This window comes from Poromitra crassiceps, assembly GCF_964638095.1.
Source record: "Poromitra crassiceps genome assembly, chromosome: 3".
Classification (NCBI taxonomy): domain Eukaryota; kingdom Metazoa; phylum Chordata; class Actinopteri; order Beryciformes; family Melamphaidae; genus Poromitra; species Poromitra crassiceps.
The window spans coordinates 32189275-32209274 of record NC_139625.1 but is presented as its reverse complement, the minus strand read 5'-3'; positions in this window follow the sequence as shown (position 1 = coordinate 32209274).

Sequence of the window (20000 nt, the reverse complement as noted above, 5' to 3'; positions counted from 1 at the left end):
GTTAGGGGACTACAAACATGAATAGGCATTTGGAAGGCTCTGGCTCAAGTAATCTTCTCAATGTCAACACACTCTCATATGGAGAGGACCGGTAAGGTTAGGGTTATGGTTTTGGTTAGGCTTAAAACCCAAAAGACGTCGTGCCTCGGTCGGGAGTCAAACACGCGCTCTCTCTTTTGCATGACAGGGACTTGCAAGTCTCCTCTATTCTGCAAATAAAAGGTTAGGGAAACTGAGTTGAGGTGGGTTTACACTACACTACACTACACTATATTCCTGTTTCAGACAAGAAACAGAATCATAGACATGTACGGTAGCTCTCTCACAGTAAGCATCTGCCACACTGCCGCTGCAAACATGTTACAGATATTTGAAGTATTTTATGCTGAAACACTTTCCCCTGATTGTTCAGTGCCATATTGTCAGTCAGAGACTTACGGTGGATTACCTGCTATCCTTCAAAGCAGCGGTTCTCCACCATGTAGGCTACCACAGAGACGCTGTCAGGTGAAAACCTTGTATCTCCTAAATGCCACCTTTCAGGAATTTTCCAGATTGAACCATCATGTGTTATTGAGTTTTTTAAAGGCTCCATAAGCCCAAAGGGTCTTATATAACATAAACCTGCAGACTCTTGAGCTATGATGGCATGATGGGAAATCTATCAACACTCGGTGTCACTTGTTTTGCATTGTTTAGTTTGTTTGTTTGTTTGTTTTTTCTTTTCGGACTTCCCCCATTTTCTCCCCAATAGAGAGCCGCAGGGATGACGTATTTTTGTAGTCAGAACGCGGAACTCCCGGACTTCCTGGTTCTTCACTGTTTCTGTCTATGGGATTTGTTAATGGGTTTTTGCCGCGATGCTTCAAATAAGGTCTCTGGGCAACGCAAGCTTAATCAAACGCGAACCAGTGTTCAGCCGGATAATCTTCACACATGAGGACCACTTTCGTGAGCAAAAATCTTGCCTAGGGCACCAACTTGGTCAGGCACGCCACTGCCCCCTTCCAAGCTGTCCTGTCCTGTCCATTGCTCCACCCCCGACGATAGGGGCCCCGACTGACCAAAGGAGGCGCTGGTGCAGTGCCCAGCACACATACCCTTGCCCGGCTTCCCACCCGCCTGTATGGATGCCGGCAATAAACCGGCGGTAACACGGGGCTCGAAGAGGAGAGACCATATAACATTTCACTCAGCGGCGGGGGGAGGCATCTATATATATATATTTTTTTTTTAGTTTTGGTAAAATAGTGAAATGTTATATGGACTCTCCTGTCTCTAAATATATCTGGATCGCCTGGTTTTACCAAGTAAAACAATCTTTATAAGCATTTTACGAAATGCCGAACCCGAAAGTGGGCTTTGCTTTGGCACCCTATATGTGACAGATCCAGGCCAGCTGAAGAGAAATGATCATTGCTAAACGTTGTGACATAACCAACTCTCCTTCATAGGTCTGTTCACTGAGCAGGAACCACTGACCTCAATAATATGGACAAACCCATCCACGATTTTTTGGACTCACGTTTTGCAGCAAAGTGTTGTCTGTCGCCATCTTGGAGTCCTTGCGCAGCTCACGTGAGATGGGGGGTTTCCCAGAAGCGCAGCTCCGCCTGCTATTGGTCCCTGATCGGAAAGCTGCGCGATCACTGGACAGGCGGCCTGTCAATAACCCCCTTTTCTATCGCCATTTTACTCCAAACGGGCGAATTATTGTTATGAAAAGGTGAAATTAGTTATATAGACCAAAACCGTGTTTGCATCCAGCTGTTACAAAGTGGGGCATTTTAAAATGGGGGTGAACGGGAACGACGGGACTTCTGACTCCTGCCTCAAGTGTCCATTCGAGGAACTGCAGCTTTCAGGATGACTTCCGCGTCTTCATGGGAAAAACCCAGAGCTTGCCCACTGGCAGGTACGCGTGACAGAGGTTATTGTTGTGCTTTGTAGAAGTGTTGTGGGCCAAATTCAACCTCCCCTTCCTTTGGTCTGTAATCCGAGCCAGGTTTCAGCACAGGCTTTTACCCTACTTCAATAGCACAAAGGATAGTTGCACCATACCCAAGGCCTTGATTTCATGTGTTTCTTTCCTTGTTTACACATCAATGATGAAATTAGACCTGTAACATGTTACGCTAGGTCAGAAAATCCACTTTGATGGACAGATTGTGTGGCTTAAGTGTCTCAATTATTAGAAGGGGCTAGTTTCCATCAAAGACCTCCAGTAAAACTACCAATAAGGGCCCGGGCGTTTATTATGCTAAATCGAGTTTGACCCCAGGCGTTTAAAGGAGACCAGGCGACAATTGGAGTCAGGCGGTTATTTCTTTATTGTACAAAATTGACCCAGGCGATTATTATTTTTTGTACAGATTTCCTGGTCAGCAGTATCAAAATGCTCATACTATGGTAAATATACCCCTACTTGCACAACTCCACTACAGTACTTCCTGAAATGAGTAGGGCATCTTTGGTTTCCTGTCCTACACTATTGGATGAACTGATTAATGTCAGGTGTGCCTGATCACTGTTGTTGTGACTGCAGCAGTAAGGCACACCTGACATTAATCAGTTCATCCAATAGTCTAGGACAGGAAACCAAGATGCCCTACTCATTTCAGGAAGTAGTGGAGTTGTCTATTGGGATCACTGAAAAAAAAATGAATAACTGCCCCCGGCTGTTATTGGAAGACCGGCGCTTATGTGCAAAATTGAGTTTGACCCCAGGCGCAATTGGGGACCAGGCCCTTATTGGAAGTTTTACGGTATACATATATGGTCATTTTGCATCCTTTGATCTACTCAAGAGGAAATTTGAGTTGCCCGGCACGAACTGGCTTAGATTCCTGCAAATCAGAAATTGTTCGATCCAAGATTCACACCTTTGAAGCGCTCCCAAATGAACATGCTTTTTTCGATGTATTGCTCACTCCAAGCATGTTATTTCTAGATTTGTATGTCTGTTTGACAACTGCAACACGGCCTCTACTGAGAGGATTAGAGAAGCGTGGCAGGGGGAACTTGTTATTGATTTATCTGACATTATATGGGAAAGGATTATGTCTGTGGTACAGCCCAGAGGAGTGGTACAACACCAGCTGATCCAATTTAAAGTTGCTCACCGTCTTCACTATTCGAAGCATAAGTTACACAAGTTCTTCCCTTCTGTCTCACCACTGTGTGACAGGTATCAAGTGTCAAAAGGCACACTATCTCATTCCTTCTGGTTCTACCCTTCACTAACGGGATTCTGGGAAAAAATATTTGTTTGGTAGGCTACTCTAAGCTAAGGCCTACAAAATAACCCTCCAGCCGGAAGCAGAACTCGCAATCTTTAGCTACTCCGAGTCCTCTCTGAACTTCCCTACAGCTGTGCAACAGTCTCTAATACAAGGACTACTGTTGCAAAAAAACTCATTCTGAAGGAATGGAAGTCCCCCTCGTCACCTTCTTTTCAATTGTGGTTGACTGACATGACTTCTGTTATACGGATGGAGAGACTTAGGTTCCTGGGGCCACATTACAGAAACTCCCTATCTTATGTCTTAAGTTAGGATAGGACTAGTTTAAGATAGGATTTTTGTCTGATTTCGTATTACAGAAGCAAATCCTAACTAACTTTAGGAATCCTATCTTATCTTGCTAAATCCTATTTTATGTCTTGTTAGGAAATCCTAAATACTCATCCAGCATCGTTTATCAACTTTTCTGTCTAGCAACCACTAGCAACAGACACCTCCTCCTTTCTCAACTCGCAGGGGAAGTAGGAGTGCTAGTAGCCTGATATTAGCTAGTTAGCTAATAGCTAGCTAACGATGTGTGTTGTTGTTGTCGAACATTTTTGAGATTGTGGGGCAATGGACCAAAAACGAAAGGGCATTTAACTTCAAGGCAGAGATGAGTTGGAGGTCTTAGTGACCGCCGTAGAAAAGGTTAAAGACATGCTTTTCGGAAAGTTTTCATCCACCCTCACGCGGGAGGTGAAAGAGAGGGAATGGGCTAAAATAGCAGAAACCGGCAGAGCCCCGTGTCGCCTAGTCGGTCTCTCCAACACAGGTCTCAGCTCCTCGGCTAGCTACAGTATCATGTCCCGGGGCAGTCTGTATCGATTAACGAGCGTTCTGTCATCAAAACGCAAAACGTCGTTCGGGTCCCACATGAGCCTGTCGGCAAATAAATTGCACCTGTTGACATTTTTGTTGGTTTTGCAAATGTAATAACAGCGCAGCCATAACGTAGGTAGGTAGGCTATAAATTATAACGAGATGCAAGATGGCTGTTGTTCCAGTTGAAAATAGCGTAAATTAGTTAGGACAGCATAGCTGGCATCTTAAAGTTAGAGAACTTTTTTAAGATTTTGGGGAGTTGGGACGCTTCTGTAATATGCTTTTCCCATTTTAAATTAGGATGAGAATATTGACTTAGGAACTGTTGTTCTGTAATGGGTGTTTTCCTAAATCAAGTCCTAACTCTAATTACCATGGTTACCAATCATTTAGGATAGGATTTGGAATTTAGGAAGTTTCTGTAATGTCGCCCCTGAGGACCAACTCACTTAAGAAGTTTTTTGCTGTCTGGGATCCGTTTCTGGCCTACCTTGATGAGGGGGCGACAGGTGACTTGCCTGGCTGGTTTCTCGTGGACCCATTGCGTGGGATCCCATGCATAATATCCCTTACAAGCACATAAACACTTTATGTGGTTAGTAGCACCACATTGTAATATTGAATGTCAAATATATATATATATATACTGGTATATATATATATATATATATATATATATATATATATATATATATATATATATATATATATATTGTAACGTATCGCTGATACGCCAAGGAACGGAGAGTTGTAGTTGGTAGAGGTTCTTTATTCACAGGCTCGTTTAGCTCCTAGCAGCTAGCTTCACACCGCTAGCTCTACACACAGCAACCGTCTCAGCTCGCTCCATAGCTAGACTGACATCCGGCCCACGGCCGCTGGCTCTATATACCCCCTTCCCCCTAGGAACACACCCACACACATTAGTTCCTAGGTGCAATCTAGACACTTCTATTGCACATCACATTACAGGTAATACCTGGATTACCTGGAACGCTACATACTCCTCACCCAACATTAGTCAACGCCCACGTTGACACCCACAACCCACACATATCCCCCTGTACCAAAACACAACACCCCACAACATTTTCCATTACCACATCAATTTCCCCACCTAGTCTCTTATTTTTCAGCACACTTCTTAATTTTCGTTCCACCACCACCATTTGCATTTCTTTTCATTTCTTCCATCTTTTCCCATTCCTTTAAATTCAACCCACATTTCCGTTCACATTCCCATTCCAATAGCCCTTCTCTTTAACACCACTTAATTTTGCATTCACTCCCACCATCATTTAGTTACTTCCCATTAGCACCCTTTTCCCCAACATTTTCACTTAACACAAGCCCCAACATTTACATTCCCTCTTTTCTCTTTACACACATTTCAATTCAACTCAAACCCATCACATTGACATCATTCTTTTTCCATTACCTTCATTTAAACATTTTTTTCTTACTCACATTATCCCACTTCACTTCAACCACTATTTCCATCCCCCCTTTTACAGCTTCTGTCCCACCTGAAGCACATTACAGTCGACACAGCTAAGGCAGTAGTCCTCTACGTCTCCCTTCATCTGTACCCAGTAGAAAACTCGACAAAGGCGGCTGAGTGTTTCTTCAGGCCCTCGATGCCCCTGACCCCTGCGGCCCCTGTGCGCCCCCCGTAGCGCCAGTCCCCGCAGGCAGCTGGGCACCACCACGACGCTGCCACTCTTCCCGCGCCCATCCAACCCCAGAATCCCCGACTCCCTCACCCTCAGGTCCGGAAACAACTCCCACAGTTCCTTCGTGGTACTTGAACACATGCACATCTCCTCCAGGCGAGGCCGGCATCCGGCCGCCACCCACCTGCGCACCGGTCCAACGCTTGCGTCCTCCGCCTGTCTGCGTATCCACTCCTCCAGATCGACATCCTCCATAGTCACGTTCTCATCCTCCCGGTCTTGCACTCGCTCGTCCTCCCGTCCCGCTCCCCCAGGGGGCGGCGTGTTGAGGGCAGCAGGGCAAACACCACCGGCGTCGATCTCCACCTCGACTTTCTGCAGTGCAGCCGTGGGGGCTGTGTAGCGGCTTGATTGGGCCGTCTCCTCCGGCCTTGACCCCTCTCGCTCCCCCGGGGACACGAGTCTCGCTCCCCCGACTGTAACAGCTCTGCAGATGATGTCGCTCACTTCCCTCTGGCTGTTCAAAACGATCCCCGCTCTCCTGATGGTCTCGTCGCTGATGATGATGTCCCCCTCTACCGGCTGGTATGCAGAGCAGCTAGCCTGGGCCGGCTCAACAGTCACTCTCCTGCCCAGAACAATCGGCTCTGTACTGCCCCGTTGCTCCGCTGCTTGTAGCTCAGGCTGCTCCCCTGCTCCGCTACTCCGCTGCTCCTCTGCCTGTTGCTCCGGCTGCTCCCCCGGCTGTGTGTCTCTTCCAGCGTTCACACTCTTAGTGCAGTCTCTTGGCTAAATGCTGAGGCGAACTGCACGTCCAACAAAGTCTCACCTGTCCACCGCCTGCACGTCTCTCCTCTCCCGCTGTTCTCCAGTCCCCGACAGCTTCTTGACACTCTCTGGCTATGTGTCCCGATCCACCGCATGCCCAGCAGGCTCCCTGCTGTCCCCAGTACCTTTGCTCCGCATGCCCGGTCCGTCTCCCCGAACCGTCTCGGCACCACCTCGCCACGTGGCCCGGTTCTCCACAGGTCCAACACAGTCTTTGCGGCTCCTCCGTCCGCTTCTCTCCGTGCTGCGCGACCTCTCGTAGCAGCTCCATAAGCCCCTCTGCCCAGACTGGTGTCGTCTCCAACAGCCGTCTGACTTCTTTCAACACACGGGCTTCCATGGCCGCCAGCGCCGAGCTGATCTCTGTCGTCAGCTCTTCTTTTCTCCCGTTCGCCGACAGGCATTCTTCTAAGCGCACCATCACACGTGGCGCTCGTAGCAGCTAGCTCACACAGCTAGCTTGCTACCGCTAGGTCGCTCGAGCCTTTGATCTCCAACTTTTCCTCCGCCGTTCCTCCTCACTCTCTCCCCTCTCGACCGAATCAGAGGCGCTACCGCTTCACTTGCTGACACCAATGTAACGTATCGCTGATACGCCAAGGAACGGAGAGTTGTAGTTGGTACAGGTTCTTTATTCACAGGCTCGTTTAGCTCCTAGCAGCTAGCTTCACACCGCTAGCTCTACACACAGCAACCGTCTCAGCTCGCTCCATAGCTAGACTGACATCCGGCCCACGGCCGCTGGCTCTATATACCCCCTTCCCCCTAGGAACACACCCACACACATTAGTTCCTAGGTGCAATCTAGACACTTCTATTGCACATCACATTACAGGTAATACCTGGATTACCTGGAACGCTACAATATATATATATATATATATATATATATATATATATATATATATCCATTGTTTTTTTGTTTTTTGTTTTAGTTTCTTTTCTTTTCCGCTGTCTGCGCCTGTTCTCTCCTGTTTGTGTATTGTAAAAAAAAAAAAAAAAAGGGGGGGGGGGGGGGGGGGGGGGGGGGTTGAGTGTTTTAATTATTGCAGTTGGTTTCCAACAGTCTCATGGAATATGTGGAATATAAATACATAAATAAATTATTTGAAGATTATATTCCTCCACGACCAATTTGATTATGTGACAATAGCAGGACTTTTCACCTGTTTGTCATATTAGCTAAGTAGTTAAGTTTAGGTCAGTAAAACAATTTGGTCATGTTATGCCAGATGAGCAGTATATATGGAAGCATTTGATGTTTTTCTTTCTCTCTTTTTTCATTTTTGCTCATGGCCCCATTCACACTTAGCCGGTCTCCATTTCTCCAAACTGGGAACGCACCGGCTGCATTCTACTGCATGTAGTACACTGACTGTCGGCAAGTACCTCAGACACCCCACATCAAAAAATTGGAACTATCCCTTTAATCTTAATAACTCTTCCTGCATCTTCCTGCATTTGATGGAGAAGCTCAAAACTGGTCCCCCAAAACCCTGCCCATGCACTGGAGCAAAACACCTGATAGTTCTCCATATTTTATCCAATATGTATCCACATTTCATGTGTTTCATGCCATTTTAATACAGTGATGAAGAGATTAGTTTTTTGGCTTGAGATTCTAAAATTACAAGTAGGTCTATCTGGGATGTGTGCAGTGCCAAAACCACAATGACAGAATTGTTGTGCTCTCTTGTTTGAACAGCGATGACGAAACTGGGGTGTGTGTGTGTGTGTCACTCCACAGCAGGTCAGAACAATCCAGCGTGATTGGCAGATTGTAAATGGAGTCTGGTTGGAATCAGTCATCGAGTGACTCTGAGCTGTTTTAACCCCAGCTTAGTAACAGGTCTGACTAGCTGGGTGACGAGCTGAGGGCGAGAGAGAGAGAGAGAGACAGAGAGAGGGTGAGAGAGAGACAGAGAGAGGAAATGCCTCCCTCTTGTCAGATGAAGGCTAAGGCAACTATTCTCTAATCATCTCATACATTAGAGTCTAATGTATTCATGTGAAGAACTGCTGCACTTGAAAGGGCAAAACGCCACTGAATCACGGTGAAAGCAGTGCTACTGTATTCGCCAATCGCTACCTTGGAATTATAAGGTTCTAGTCGACTTTTTTGTGTGTCAAAACGGAGTCATGTTTATATCAGAATCGGTATCCGCTTTATTGGCCATGTAGACATACAGTATATGTAATTTGACTCCGGTATACGTTGATCTCAATGATGTACTTACAAAGCAAAGCTTTTAGACAGTTATTGTGTGTGTGTGTGTGTGTGTGTGTGTGTGTGTGTGTGTGTGTGTGTGTGTGTGTGTGTGTGTGTGTGTGTGTGTGTGTGTGTGTGTGTGTGTGTGTGTGTGTTCATCAGAGTGATGGCCTGTGGGAAGAAACTGTTCTTGAGTCTGGTAGATTTGGTGGTAATCTATACCACCTACTAGAGGGGAGGAGTTCGAACAGGTCATGTCCAGGGTGAGATGGGTCTGTGATGATCTTTCCTGCCCATTTTTTTGACTCTGGAGGAGTAGTCCTGGATGGAGGGCAGGTTTGCACCAATGATCTATGAATTCCTGTCAACACAAATAGACCCATGCATCTCAATTTAACTCAAAGGATGCTGAAAACATTGAAGCTCAATATCTCAGAACTCCTGAAGGCAGATAAAACCTCACGCAATGTCATTTTCATTTTAAACTCCCCACACCATCAGTAACCCACCCACCCACACACACACACACGCACACGCACCCCCCCCCCCCCCCACACACACACACACACACACAGAGACCTTCACCCACCCCTCTAATCACCTCTGCAATCTCTACGCTCTCTGCTTTCCTGCTCACACGTTCTGAAGCGCTCACACACTCCTATAATCTCTTGCTCTCTCACTGAGCGAGTGACACTCACCCATACTGCACTCTTCGCTTGACGGTATCTCTTTCAAGCCTTTGGTTAAGCAGCAGGGCTTTTTGATGTCGGCCAGAAACGCAGGGAGTAGTTATGAAAAAAACAAGAGGCTAAAAATAGATGAGATGAGATGAGAAGTGGGCAGAAAATAGCCTTTCATCTCCTTTTGCAGCGGGCCTTCTGCTCTCCTCGGAGGCAGGTGTGCAGATCCTGACGTGTAAACATGCATGATAATTCAATGTTAATACTGTTTTACGTAATCCCTAACCCCTCCTACTCTCGTTCCTTTTGGAAAATCTGAGCAACAAGATGTTTCTCCTATTTTTCTGTTGTTTTTTTCGTCTCTTTCTTGCCTTGGTCCAGAACTTTGACTCCGCCCACTCCACCAAGTTGGCTGCTTCTGGTCTGGCATTGTGACATGCAACAGCCATTTCCTCGGTGGGGAGATGAGCCAGCTCACTACTTTTAACATTGAAACGTTTAACCTTGAAAAAATTTAGCCAATCAGCACCAATAAAGAGCGCAGCGGGTGGGACAAATGCCGTTGTCAAGCTGTTTCCCGTTGTCAAGTGTGCCAAGGAGTAATAGCAACATCGACGCTGTTCTAAATCAATTAAAAACACAAAGTACAAAATTACTTTGTAGGGGAGATGTTTTTTGGATTAGATCAGATACATTGGTCTCTAGTAGCCTGACATCGTCAGACCAATTCGCCAGAGGAAATAAAAGATGAGCTTGCAGATTTGTCAGGTTCCCTGGCTAGGTCTCTAGTGATTGGATAGGTTCCCAGGCTAGGTCTCTAGTGATTGGTTAGGTTCCCAGGCTAGGTCTCTAGAGATGGGTTAGGTTCCCAGGCTAGGTCTCTAGGGATTGGTTAGGTTCCCAGGCTAGGTCTCTAGGGATTGGTTAGGTTCCCAGGCTAAGTCTCTAGGGATTGGTTAGGTTCCCAGGCTAGGTCTCTAGTGATTGGTTAGGTTCCCAGGCTAGGTCTCTAATGATGGTTAGAGGAACTCTATTCCCCCTTCCTATGGAAATCGGTTGGAGTGAAGGCAATGTCAGACTGAAGAAGGAAATGGAGTGTTAACGAGTTGACAATTCAGTCTGATATCAGACTAGTCTCTTTCCTCTCTCAAACATCACACTAGAAAAGAGTGAATTATATTGTCACCCATACACCTTTTAATGACAGTAACACTACATCTACTGTAATGTGGACCCTCATCAGTTCATCATCACGAAGATCCAGATCGGACCGAAACACAGTCAATAGCATTCACACAGGACTTACATGATCTGGGGATGTGACCTGCATGATTGGCAAGATTGTCGAGATCATCTATGATTTTAATCCTATGCAAATCTGCCATTCCTGTGATTTGTAAAACCTTCAGCGCAAATTAGCTAGGCCTACTAGGCCTAGCTAATTTGCTAATAGCTAATAGCTTTTAGCTAATAGCTTTTTTTTTTATAATTTGCTAATAGCTAAAAATGACCTCTGTCTTCACCAGTACTAAGACAGGTCATTTTTGCCATGATTTGTTTTTGGTGGGTGATGATTTGTCTTTCGTCTAGACAAGGCCCATAAGGCCTCTGTCTCCGTCTTCCTCTTCAACTCCACTTACCCTCCATTGCTCTGTCCGAATTTAGGAATGGACAGTTTATCTCGCTCTCCACCGTGCTCTGATCCACTCCTCTGTCAGCCTATCAGCAAAGGGCTCTGATCCACTCCTCTGTCAGCCTATCAGCAAGGGGCTCTAATCCACTCCTCTGTCAGCCTATCAACGGGGGGCTCAGGTGAACGCTCTGCCCAGATGCCTGGGTGTCATTAGCAATCCCCCGGCGGGGTAGTGTGATCAGAGTGCTGGGGGGGAGATAACACTCCAACGCAGACATGGTAAGAGGAGCAGCTGCTGACCCAAGAAGATACATTGGGTATGCTGGCTTTATGTCACCTCAGCAGAAGAGCTTGCACACCGCTTTGGCCTTGTGCCTGGTTACCACGGTGTTTAATATATATTTTGTGTGTAGTGATTCTATAGTCTACGGCCTGTTGTATGTCTTGCACTGTCCTCTTGCACTGAACATGGTGTCCTATAATGTCCCACTGTGTTGGTATGTATTTATATTATCACTCAATTATATAAGGATGAACGATATATCGGCAATCATATCGGTCCGATGAGCAAAATAACAGCAATGTTAATATTGGTTATCCAATAACCGTTATCGGTATCGGCCAAAATTGTCATATTGAGAGACATACGGAGCTGCCCAGGGCAGCGTCCTCTCTCTATACTTCTTCTCCCTGTACACCAACAGCTGCACCTCCAGCCACCAGTCCGTCAAGCAGCAAGCTCCTGAAATTTGCAGATGACACCACCCTCATAGGGCTCATCTCTGATGGTGATGAGTCTGCTTACAGGCAGAAGATCGACCACCTGATGACTTGGTGCAGTCAAAACAACCTGGAGCTCAAGAGAGAGTGAGATAGTTGGGGACTACAGGAAGAACGCAGCCCCATCTTCCCCCATCATCACGCTGGGTGACTCCCCAGTCAACACTGTGGAGTAATTTTGCTTCCAGGCCTCAATAATCAGCTGGGACCTGAAATGGGAGTCGAACATCAAAGCTCTCACCAAGAAGGCACAACAGAGGATATACTTTCTTCTCTGGCTAGGAAGTTCAAGATGACAAATGCAGCATTGGCACTTTTCTACTCCTCCACCATCGAGTCCATCCTCACCTCCTCCATCACCGTCTAGTATGCTGTTGCCCCCCGCAAGGACATCTCCAGACTGCAGCGCATCATCTGCCGTGCTGAAAAGGTGGTCGGATGCAGCCCGCCATCCCTTCAGGACCTACACACTCCCAGGACGCTGAAGCGGTCTCAGAAAATCATGGCCCACGCCTCCCACCCAGGTCATAAACTGTTTAAGCTCTCGCCCTTGGCAGAAGACTGATGTCTGGCAGTACCAGAACCTCTCGACACATTACATTACATTACATTACATTACATTACATTACATTACATTACGGCATTTAGCAGATGCTTTTGCCCAAAGCGACTTACAATATCACATTTTGTCAACAATACAGAAAAACAACTATGCAACACAATCAATGACAGCTAAGAGATCTTGATAGACTAGAGTAGCACCAGGTAGGAAGTAGTTTGAGAAGGAAAAAGTAACATGTAGCATTAGTAAGTTTGAGAGGGACAGTCGACACAAGGACAGTTTCTACCTAACTGCCATCCGCCTCTTTAATGAGACCCGAAAGACCCCACCAATAAGGACTTTATCAGTTTGCACCATAATTCCTGTTATTGTAGCAACTAAAGTGACTATAATTCAGATTTCTATGTGATTCAAACCGTTCAACCCATACTAGAGACATTTCACAGTAATCCAAGCTAAGATCAGTGTCTCCACCTTGATTCAATAAAGCTTTTTTTTCACTGTCTGGCTGGCAGAGGCAGCCAGCCAAGTCGTGAAGCCACCCTACAGCTGATACACAGCAGGCTGCTACTTGCCAAGCGCTGGCAGCTGCCTATTTAACCAACATATCACTTGAGGTTCAGGTCTAACGATTAGATAACACTGCTTTGTTTGATCAGACTGGAGTGTTTAGGCCTCTGGCAGAATGAACGAAGACGCATGGGGAGAGAAATCTTATCCGAAAATGTTTCCCTTTTCTTCCGATTCTGCCTTTTTCCCCTCTCGTTCCTGCAAATCTTTCTTTTTTGCCGCCGTGCAAACACAGTCTATCCCAAATACGCTCCGTCTCAAAGCCAGACGCTAGGCTTCCACTCTAGCCTCAGATGGAGCGCTCCCCCTTGTTTGATTTAGCCTAAGAGTTTAGTTGAAATATAAATGGGTATGTGTGGTGCAGTGCGTCTGTAAACAGTCGATCTGGGTTCTCTGAGTTAGGGAAAGCAGACGAAAGAAAGGAGCAGCTTTTGGACTGTTTTTTTGGGGTGAGTGTGAATGCAAACACAGCTGAGGGCTTGTTTTGTTTGTTCTGTTGACTCTCAGTTTTACACCTCCATGCATAATCAGAGCTAAAGCTGGAGCTAGAGAGACGGAGGGGACCAAGCCTGTGCCAAGCCAAGGCCCGGGCACCAACAACCAGCCACTGTGTGGTGGGACAACACACAGAAGATTTAAAGATTTAGCACTTAGCTTTACCATCTCAATGCATTGTGTGTGTGTGTGTGTGTGTGTGTGTGTGTGTGTGTGTGTGTGTGTGTGTGTGTGTGTGTGTGTGTGTGTGTATGTGTGTGTGTGTGTGTGTGTGTGTGTGTGTGTGTGTGTGTGTGTGTGTGTGTGTTTTGCGTGCGTGCGTGCGTGCGTGTGTGTGTGTGTTTGCGTGCATGCCCGTGTGTGTGTGTGTGTGTGTGTGTGTGTGTGTGTGTGTGTGTGTGTGTGTGTGTGTGTGTGTGTGTGTGTGCGTGCGTGCGTGCGTGCGTGCGTGCGTGCGTGCGTGCGTGCGTGCGTGTGTGTGTGTGTGTGTCAAACTTGGCTTGAATAGCATGCAAACAAGTCTGGAAAGCATTTGTTTGAACCTACTTGGAGAAGTAGATCAATGGGTATACAAAATTGACTTTCAAACACCATCCTATGACTTTTTATACTTTGTAGTACTGGTGTGATGAACTCCACCCTCTGCTACCTATTGTAAGGAGGCCAAAAAAATCACAAACATTATTAGCAAATTCTTCTTCTTCCAAAGAACCAAAATGCCTTTTGATTGTGCTGAATTGACAGGGCCCACCAAAATACATCCATCCCTCCATCTTCAACCGCTTATCCAGGATCGGGTCACGGAGGTAGCAGTTCCAGCAGGGGACCCCGAACTTCTCTCTCCCTGGCCACATTAGCCATCTCTGACTGGAGGAATCCCGAGGGGTTCCCAGGCCAGCGTGGAGATATATAATCTCTCCACCTAGCCCTCGGTCTGCCTCGTGGTCTCCTGGACGTGCACTCAAAAAAATAAATTGCAACCCTTGTAAACCTGAAGCAAATGTTTTAATAAAATGTAACTGAAATATATCAAATCAAACATTTTTTTTTGTTACAATAATTATGTAAATACAGTTACTATAAACTGAATATAAACTAATAAACTAAGACACTTTAAGCCCCATGGTCTCCTGGACGTGCCTGGAACACCTCCCTAGGGAGGCGAACAGGTGGCATCCTTACCAGATGCCCAGACCACCTCAACTGCCTCCTTTCTACGCAAAGGAGCAGCGGCTCTACTCAGAGTCCCTGAGATGACTGAGCTTCTCACCTTATCCCTAAGGGAGATGCCAGCCACCCTCCTGAGAAAACCCATTCTGGCTGCTTGTATCCACGATCTTGTTATTTCGGTCATCATGACCCATCCTTCATGACCATAGTACAGTAAGTACACCAAAATACAGTAGACCAGAAATGACAGATATGACACATTCCCACTGGATTGACTCAAATGACTGCACATCCACACGTAATAACCAGCCCATCCTCATTCCCAAGGCATCAAATCCTGTCACTTTGTCACGGCCCTCGGCATCTGATACTGGTGGCCTTTAGCATCTGAATGAGACGTACAAGGTGTCCTTTAGCATCTACAGTATATGAGACGTACAAGGTGTCCTTTAGCATCTACAGTATATGAGACGTACAAGGTGTCCTTTAGCATCTACAGTATATGAGACGCACAAGGTGTCCTTTAGCATCTACAGTATATGAGACGTACAAGGTGTCCTTTAGCATCTACAGTATATGAGACGTACAAGGTGTCCTTTAGCATCTACAGTATATGAGACGTACAAGGTGTCCTTTAGCATCTACAGTATATGAGACGTACAAGGTGTCCTTTAGCATCTACAGTATATGAGACGTACAAGGTGTCCTTTAGCATCTACAGTATATGAGACGTACAAGGTGTCCTTTAGCATCTACAGTATATGAGACGCACAAGGTGTCCTTTAGCATCTACATTATATGAGACGTACAAGGTGTCCTTTAGCATCTACAGTATATGAGACGCACAAGGTGTCCTTTAGCATCTACAGTATATGAGACGTACAAGGTGTCCTTTAGCATCTACAGTATATGAGACGTACAAGGTGTCCTTTAGCATCTACATTATATGAGACGTACAAGGTGTCCTTTAGCATCTACAGTATATGAGACGTACAAGGTGTCCTTTAGCATCTACAGTATATGAGACGTACAAGGTGTCCTTTAGCATCTACAGTATATGAGACGCACTGGGCTGCACACGAACCCCATCAGCCTCATTATTAGAGGCTCAGAGGAACGGTTACCACCGATGCCAACGGTCGTGACAAAACGGTGGACGACATGGGAGAAGAACGTGTTGCAATAACTGTCCCATGTGAACAGGGGTTACCTCTCAGAGTCATGAAGTACAGCCAGCAAACGATCTGTTTCTGCATCACTTGAAAGGATAACAACACTCTGTTATCTGAGCGTTGTGTGGACTGATCTAGTGCTGCCTGATACCAAGTTACTCTTCTAGATGTGTTTGTCTGCATGTGCACCCATGAGCTCAGAGTCAAGCTGTCAAACTGCTTTGCACCCTCGTATACCAGCCCCATTCTCACAGTGAGGCAAAATGCTGTGAAAATGGACTCGCTGCCCGGCGGGCTTCCAGAGAGGCGTAAACAGGGCGACCCACCCGCATACTCTCCTACCCTCTCTTGAACGGCTGTCATTACCCAGGCCATTACGCCCAGCCAGGGAGAGGGGGTACACGCACGGCCACGCGGGACCCCCGGGGAGCACCTACATGCTGCTAACCTGCTGATCTCATTTTGTTTGGAGGTGCGGGTGCTCCGTGCAATCTGTGCTTACATGGGAATCACTCCCACGCACTCTCACTGCTGCTGCTGCCTCACTGCTGTGTAATTTCCTCTGTGTGTGTATGTGTGTGACGTGTGCGTGCGTGCGTGTGTGCTTATTCGTACAATACATGCATTTGTGTTTGTGCATAATATAGCATGCCTTTGTATGTTTGTGTGTTTTGAGTGTGCGTGCATGTACTCAAGTATCTGTGTGTATGTATGTATGTATGGTTGTGTAAGCATGCCTGTCTTAGCCTGTGTGTGTGCGTGTGTGTGTGTGCGTGTGTGTGTGTGTGTGTGTGTGTGTGTGTGTGCGCGTGGGTGTGTGTGTGTGCGTGTGTGTGTGTGTGTGTGTGTGTGTGTGTGTGTGCGTGTGTGTGTGTGTGTGTGTGTGTGTGTGTACTGTATGTGTGTGTAATAATAATAATAATTGATTGGATTTATATAGCGCTTTTCTAGGCACTCAAGGCGCTTCACATATCAGGGGAGTGAGGGGGAGGGAACTCAACTCAACCACCACCAATGTATAGCACCCACCTGGGTGATGCACGGCAGCCAGTTTGCGCCAGAACGCTCACCACACATCAGCTATCACGGTGGAGAGTTGAGGACTGAATGTGCCAATTAAGTAATGTGCCAATAAGTGTGCTTATTCGTACAGTATATACATGGATTTTGTGTCTCTGCATATAGCATGCCTTTGTGTACGAGTGTGTGCAGGCATGTGTGGCTGCTTATATATTCAAGTATGTACATACAGAATGTGTGTGTGTGTGTGTGTGTGTGTGTGTGTGTGTGCGCGTGTGCGTGCGTGTGTGTGTGTGTGTGTGTGTGTGTGTGTGTGTGTGTGTGTGTGTGTGTGTGTGTGTGTGTGTGTGTGTCATATACTGTACAAAAATATGGACGTACAGTGTAGCCACCATGTCTCCCATTTGTTTCTGGACTCCAGATTTGAAGCCTTGGGTTTGGCATTGTGACCGTGGCCATCTTGGTTATTTGGAGCCAGAAATTACCATATTTGGGTGAGAAGTGCTGCAGCTCCGCCTGCTATTGGTCCGTGATCTGTGAGCTGTGTGAACACTGGACAGGTGACCTGTCAATCATGCTCCCCAAACATAGTCTGCTTTATCGTCTTTGACTCTAAATGGGACTATAATTGACTAAATGAACATCATGCTGTATTGAAGAAGACTGGAAACTAGTCATTGAGAAGATAAACTAATTCGGAAAGTGTTTCATGGGGTAATAAATGAAGTGAGAAGTCGGGTTATTTCCCAATCCACTTCTATACAATCAGACTTATTTTTGCAGCCATAGGGCTCTATCTTTCCACTGGCCTTAAGCTCTAAACTGGCGTTAAACGCAAAAAAGACGCTTTGCGCCTGCCTCGGGAAGATAGCATCATGTTTTTAAGCCCCGAAACGCGCTTTACGCCAACGAGGCGTGGCTCAGTGCCAGAATAGGCCAGAATGGGCGTTTCGGCCTTAAATACCGGCCTAACGCTATCTTCCCCCCTGGCGTTAATTTACCGCTTAGCGCTTTTCAAAACCAGGCCTTATTCACTGCGCCGGCTCCCCTACCAAAGTCACAAACAGACACACATGTGAAATCTCCCAGCATGCATAGAGGCTAATACATTTTGACAAGAAATAGCAACCAAATCAGCCTAAGTAGGCTAAGTGGTAGATAGAAATCATATTTATGTTAACGCAACATGCAATTCTAGAACATTTCTATATTGGACAAAATAAAACATAAAAATCAAAACACAACCCTATGTGAAACATACATGTAATCCAGGTGGAATATATATCCGTCGCAAATACAACGTGATATAGATGAGTAACACGGTTGTACTGTGATGTCCGGTCCAACCAGACTTAGCTTACTTGACACGTACTTTTTCCAATAAAAACACATTTATGCCATGACTTTACATAATGTAGGCTATATTTATGTCGCATCATTTAGCCTGTGCTGAGCGCAGCAGGTAGCCTACAAGTTATAAAACTAAGCCTGTCCTGAATGAGCCGAGTGGGGGTGCTTGTTCACTATTGTGAAAGTTATGTGTTTACAACATAAATATCATGGAATTGGATCCTATCAGGAATGTCACCGATAGTTAACGTTCTATATTGTAGGCTACAATATAGAATCTGCTGAACAGATCTGTATTTGCCTGGCTGTAGGTTGAATTGTTTTATTCAGGCTATGATCTGTGATAGCTGAGATATCCAAATTGGCATGAAGAGATGACAGCATGCAACCAAAACCCGGACATGGATCGAGTGGAAGGAAGAATGTCATTGCGTAATTGCAGTTCACCAATGACCAGAGTTGTGCAAAATTCTACGCTTAAAAGGCGTGGTTAAGTGGTTAACGCCGGGTGTAGCGCCGAGTGGAAAATATGGAATTCGCTGATCACGCCCACTAAATAGCACTTGGCCTGGCGCTAAATGCTATTTTAAGGCCAGTGGGACGATAGGGGCCATAGACTATATAAACAGGTGAGTTATATAAAATCCCCTTACAGTTGTTATGAACGGCGAAATTAGCTATAGAGACCAAAACGTTTTGTTGGACCAGGCTGTAAACATGATTTTTCTGCTGTAAAGTCGGGCATTTTAACATGGGGTGAATAGGGAGTGACTCCCTTTTGGAGCCAGCCTCAAGTGGCCATTTGAGGAACTGCAGTTTTTGGTAGGCTACTTCCACGTTGGCCTCATTTTTCAGAACCGAGGGTTGTGGCTTAGTTTGTGTATGCGACGCGTGCCCATCTTATCCTGTGTGTATACAGCATGTGTGTGTGTGTGTGTGTGTGTGTGTGTGTGTGACAGTGTGTCAGAGACAGAGACAGCCTGAGACAGTTGCAGAAGGAGTGTGTATCTGGGTCAGTTAGCAGGAGAGAGCAGCAGCTAGTCGAGTGTAAAGTGGCCCAACAACGACCAACTTCCCCCTTTGTGCTGCATGTTAATGATCAGCCCGCTGGCTTTTGTCCACCTTTCAGAAACCAGCGCTCATTGGGATCAATGGCATCTCGCCCACACAGGAGGCGCTGTGCAGCGAGCGCAGACACAACACAGCCCATGCTATTGGCTTCTTCTGGGGTTATCAGTGAAAATATGCACTCTGATAACACCGGCCACATAAACTGCTGGGCAGAACCACAGGATTTATTGAGGTTTGTTCATGTGTTTTGATGCTGGATATTTCCCTGTGTGGATCATTGCAACTTAATAATCAAACTGATCCTCAAGCCTTTCTTCTGTTGTTTAATTTTTAACTCCTTTTTAAATGAACAGGCCTCACCTTCCATCTCCCACTGAACCCTTCCCTGGGGGGGAGGGGGGTGCAGGGGAATGTAAGTACAGGGTGTGTGTGTGTGTGTGTGTGTGTGTGTGTGTGTGTGTGTGTGTGTGTGTGTGTGTGTGTGTGTGTGTGTGTGTGTGTTTGTTTGTTTGTTTGTTTATCTTATCATTTAAAACAGTGATTCTCAAAGCTTTTTCATATCGAGGACTTCTGATTTAGTCCACATTAGAGCCACGGTCCCCCATCTGTCTCTCTGGCCCAAACGAATATTGATATGATTTTGTCTGAGAATTCCATGACTATCTGTATTGTAGGTAG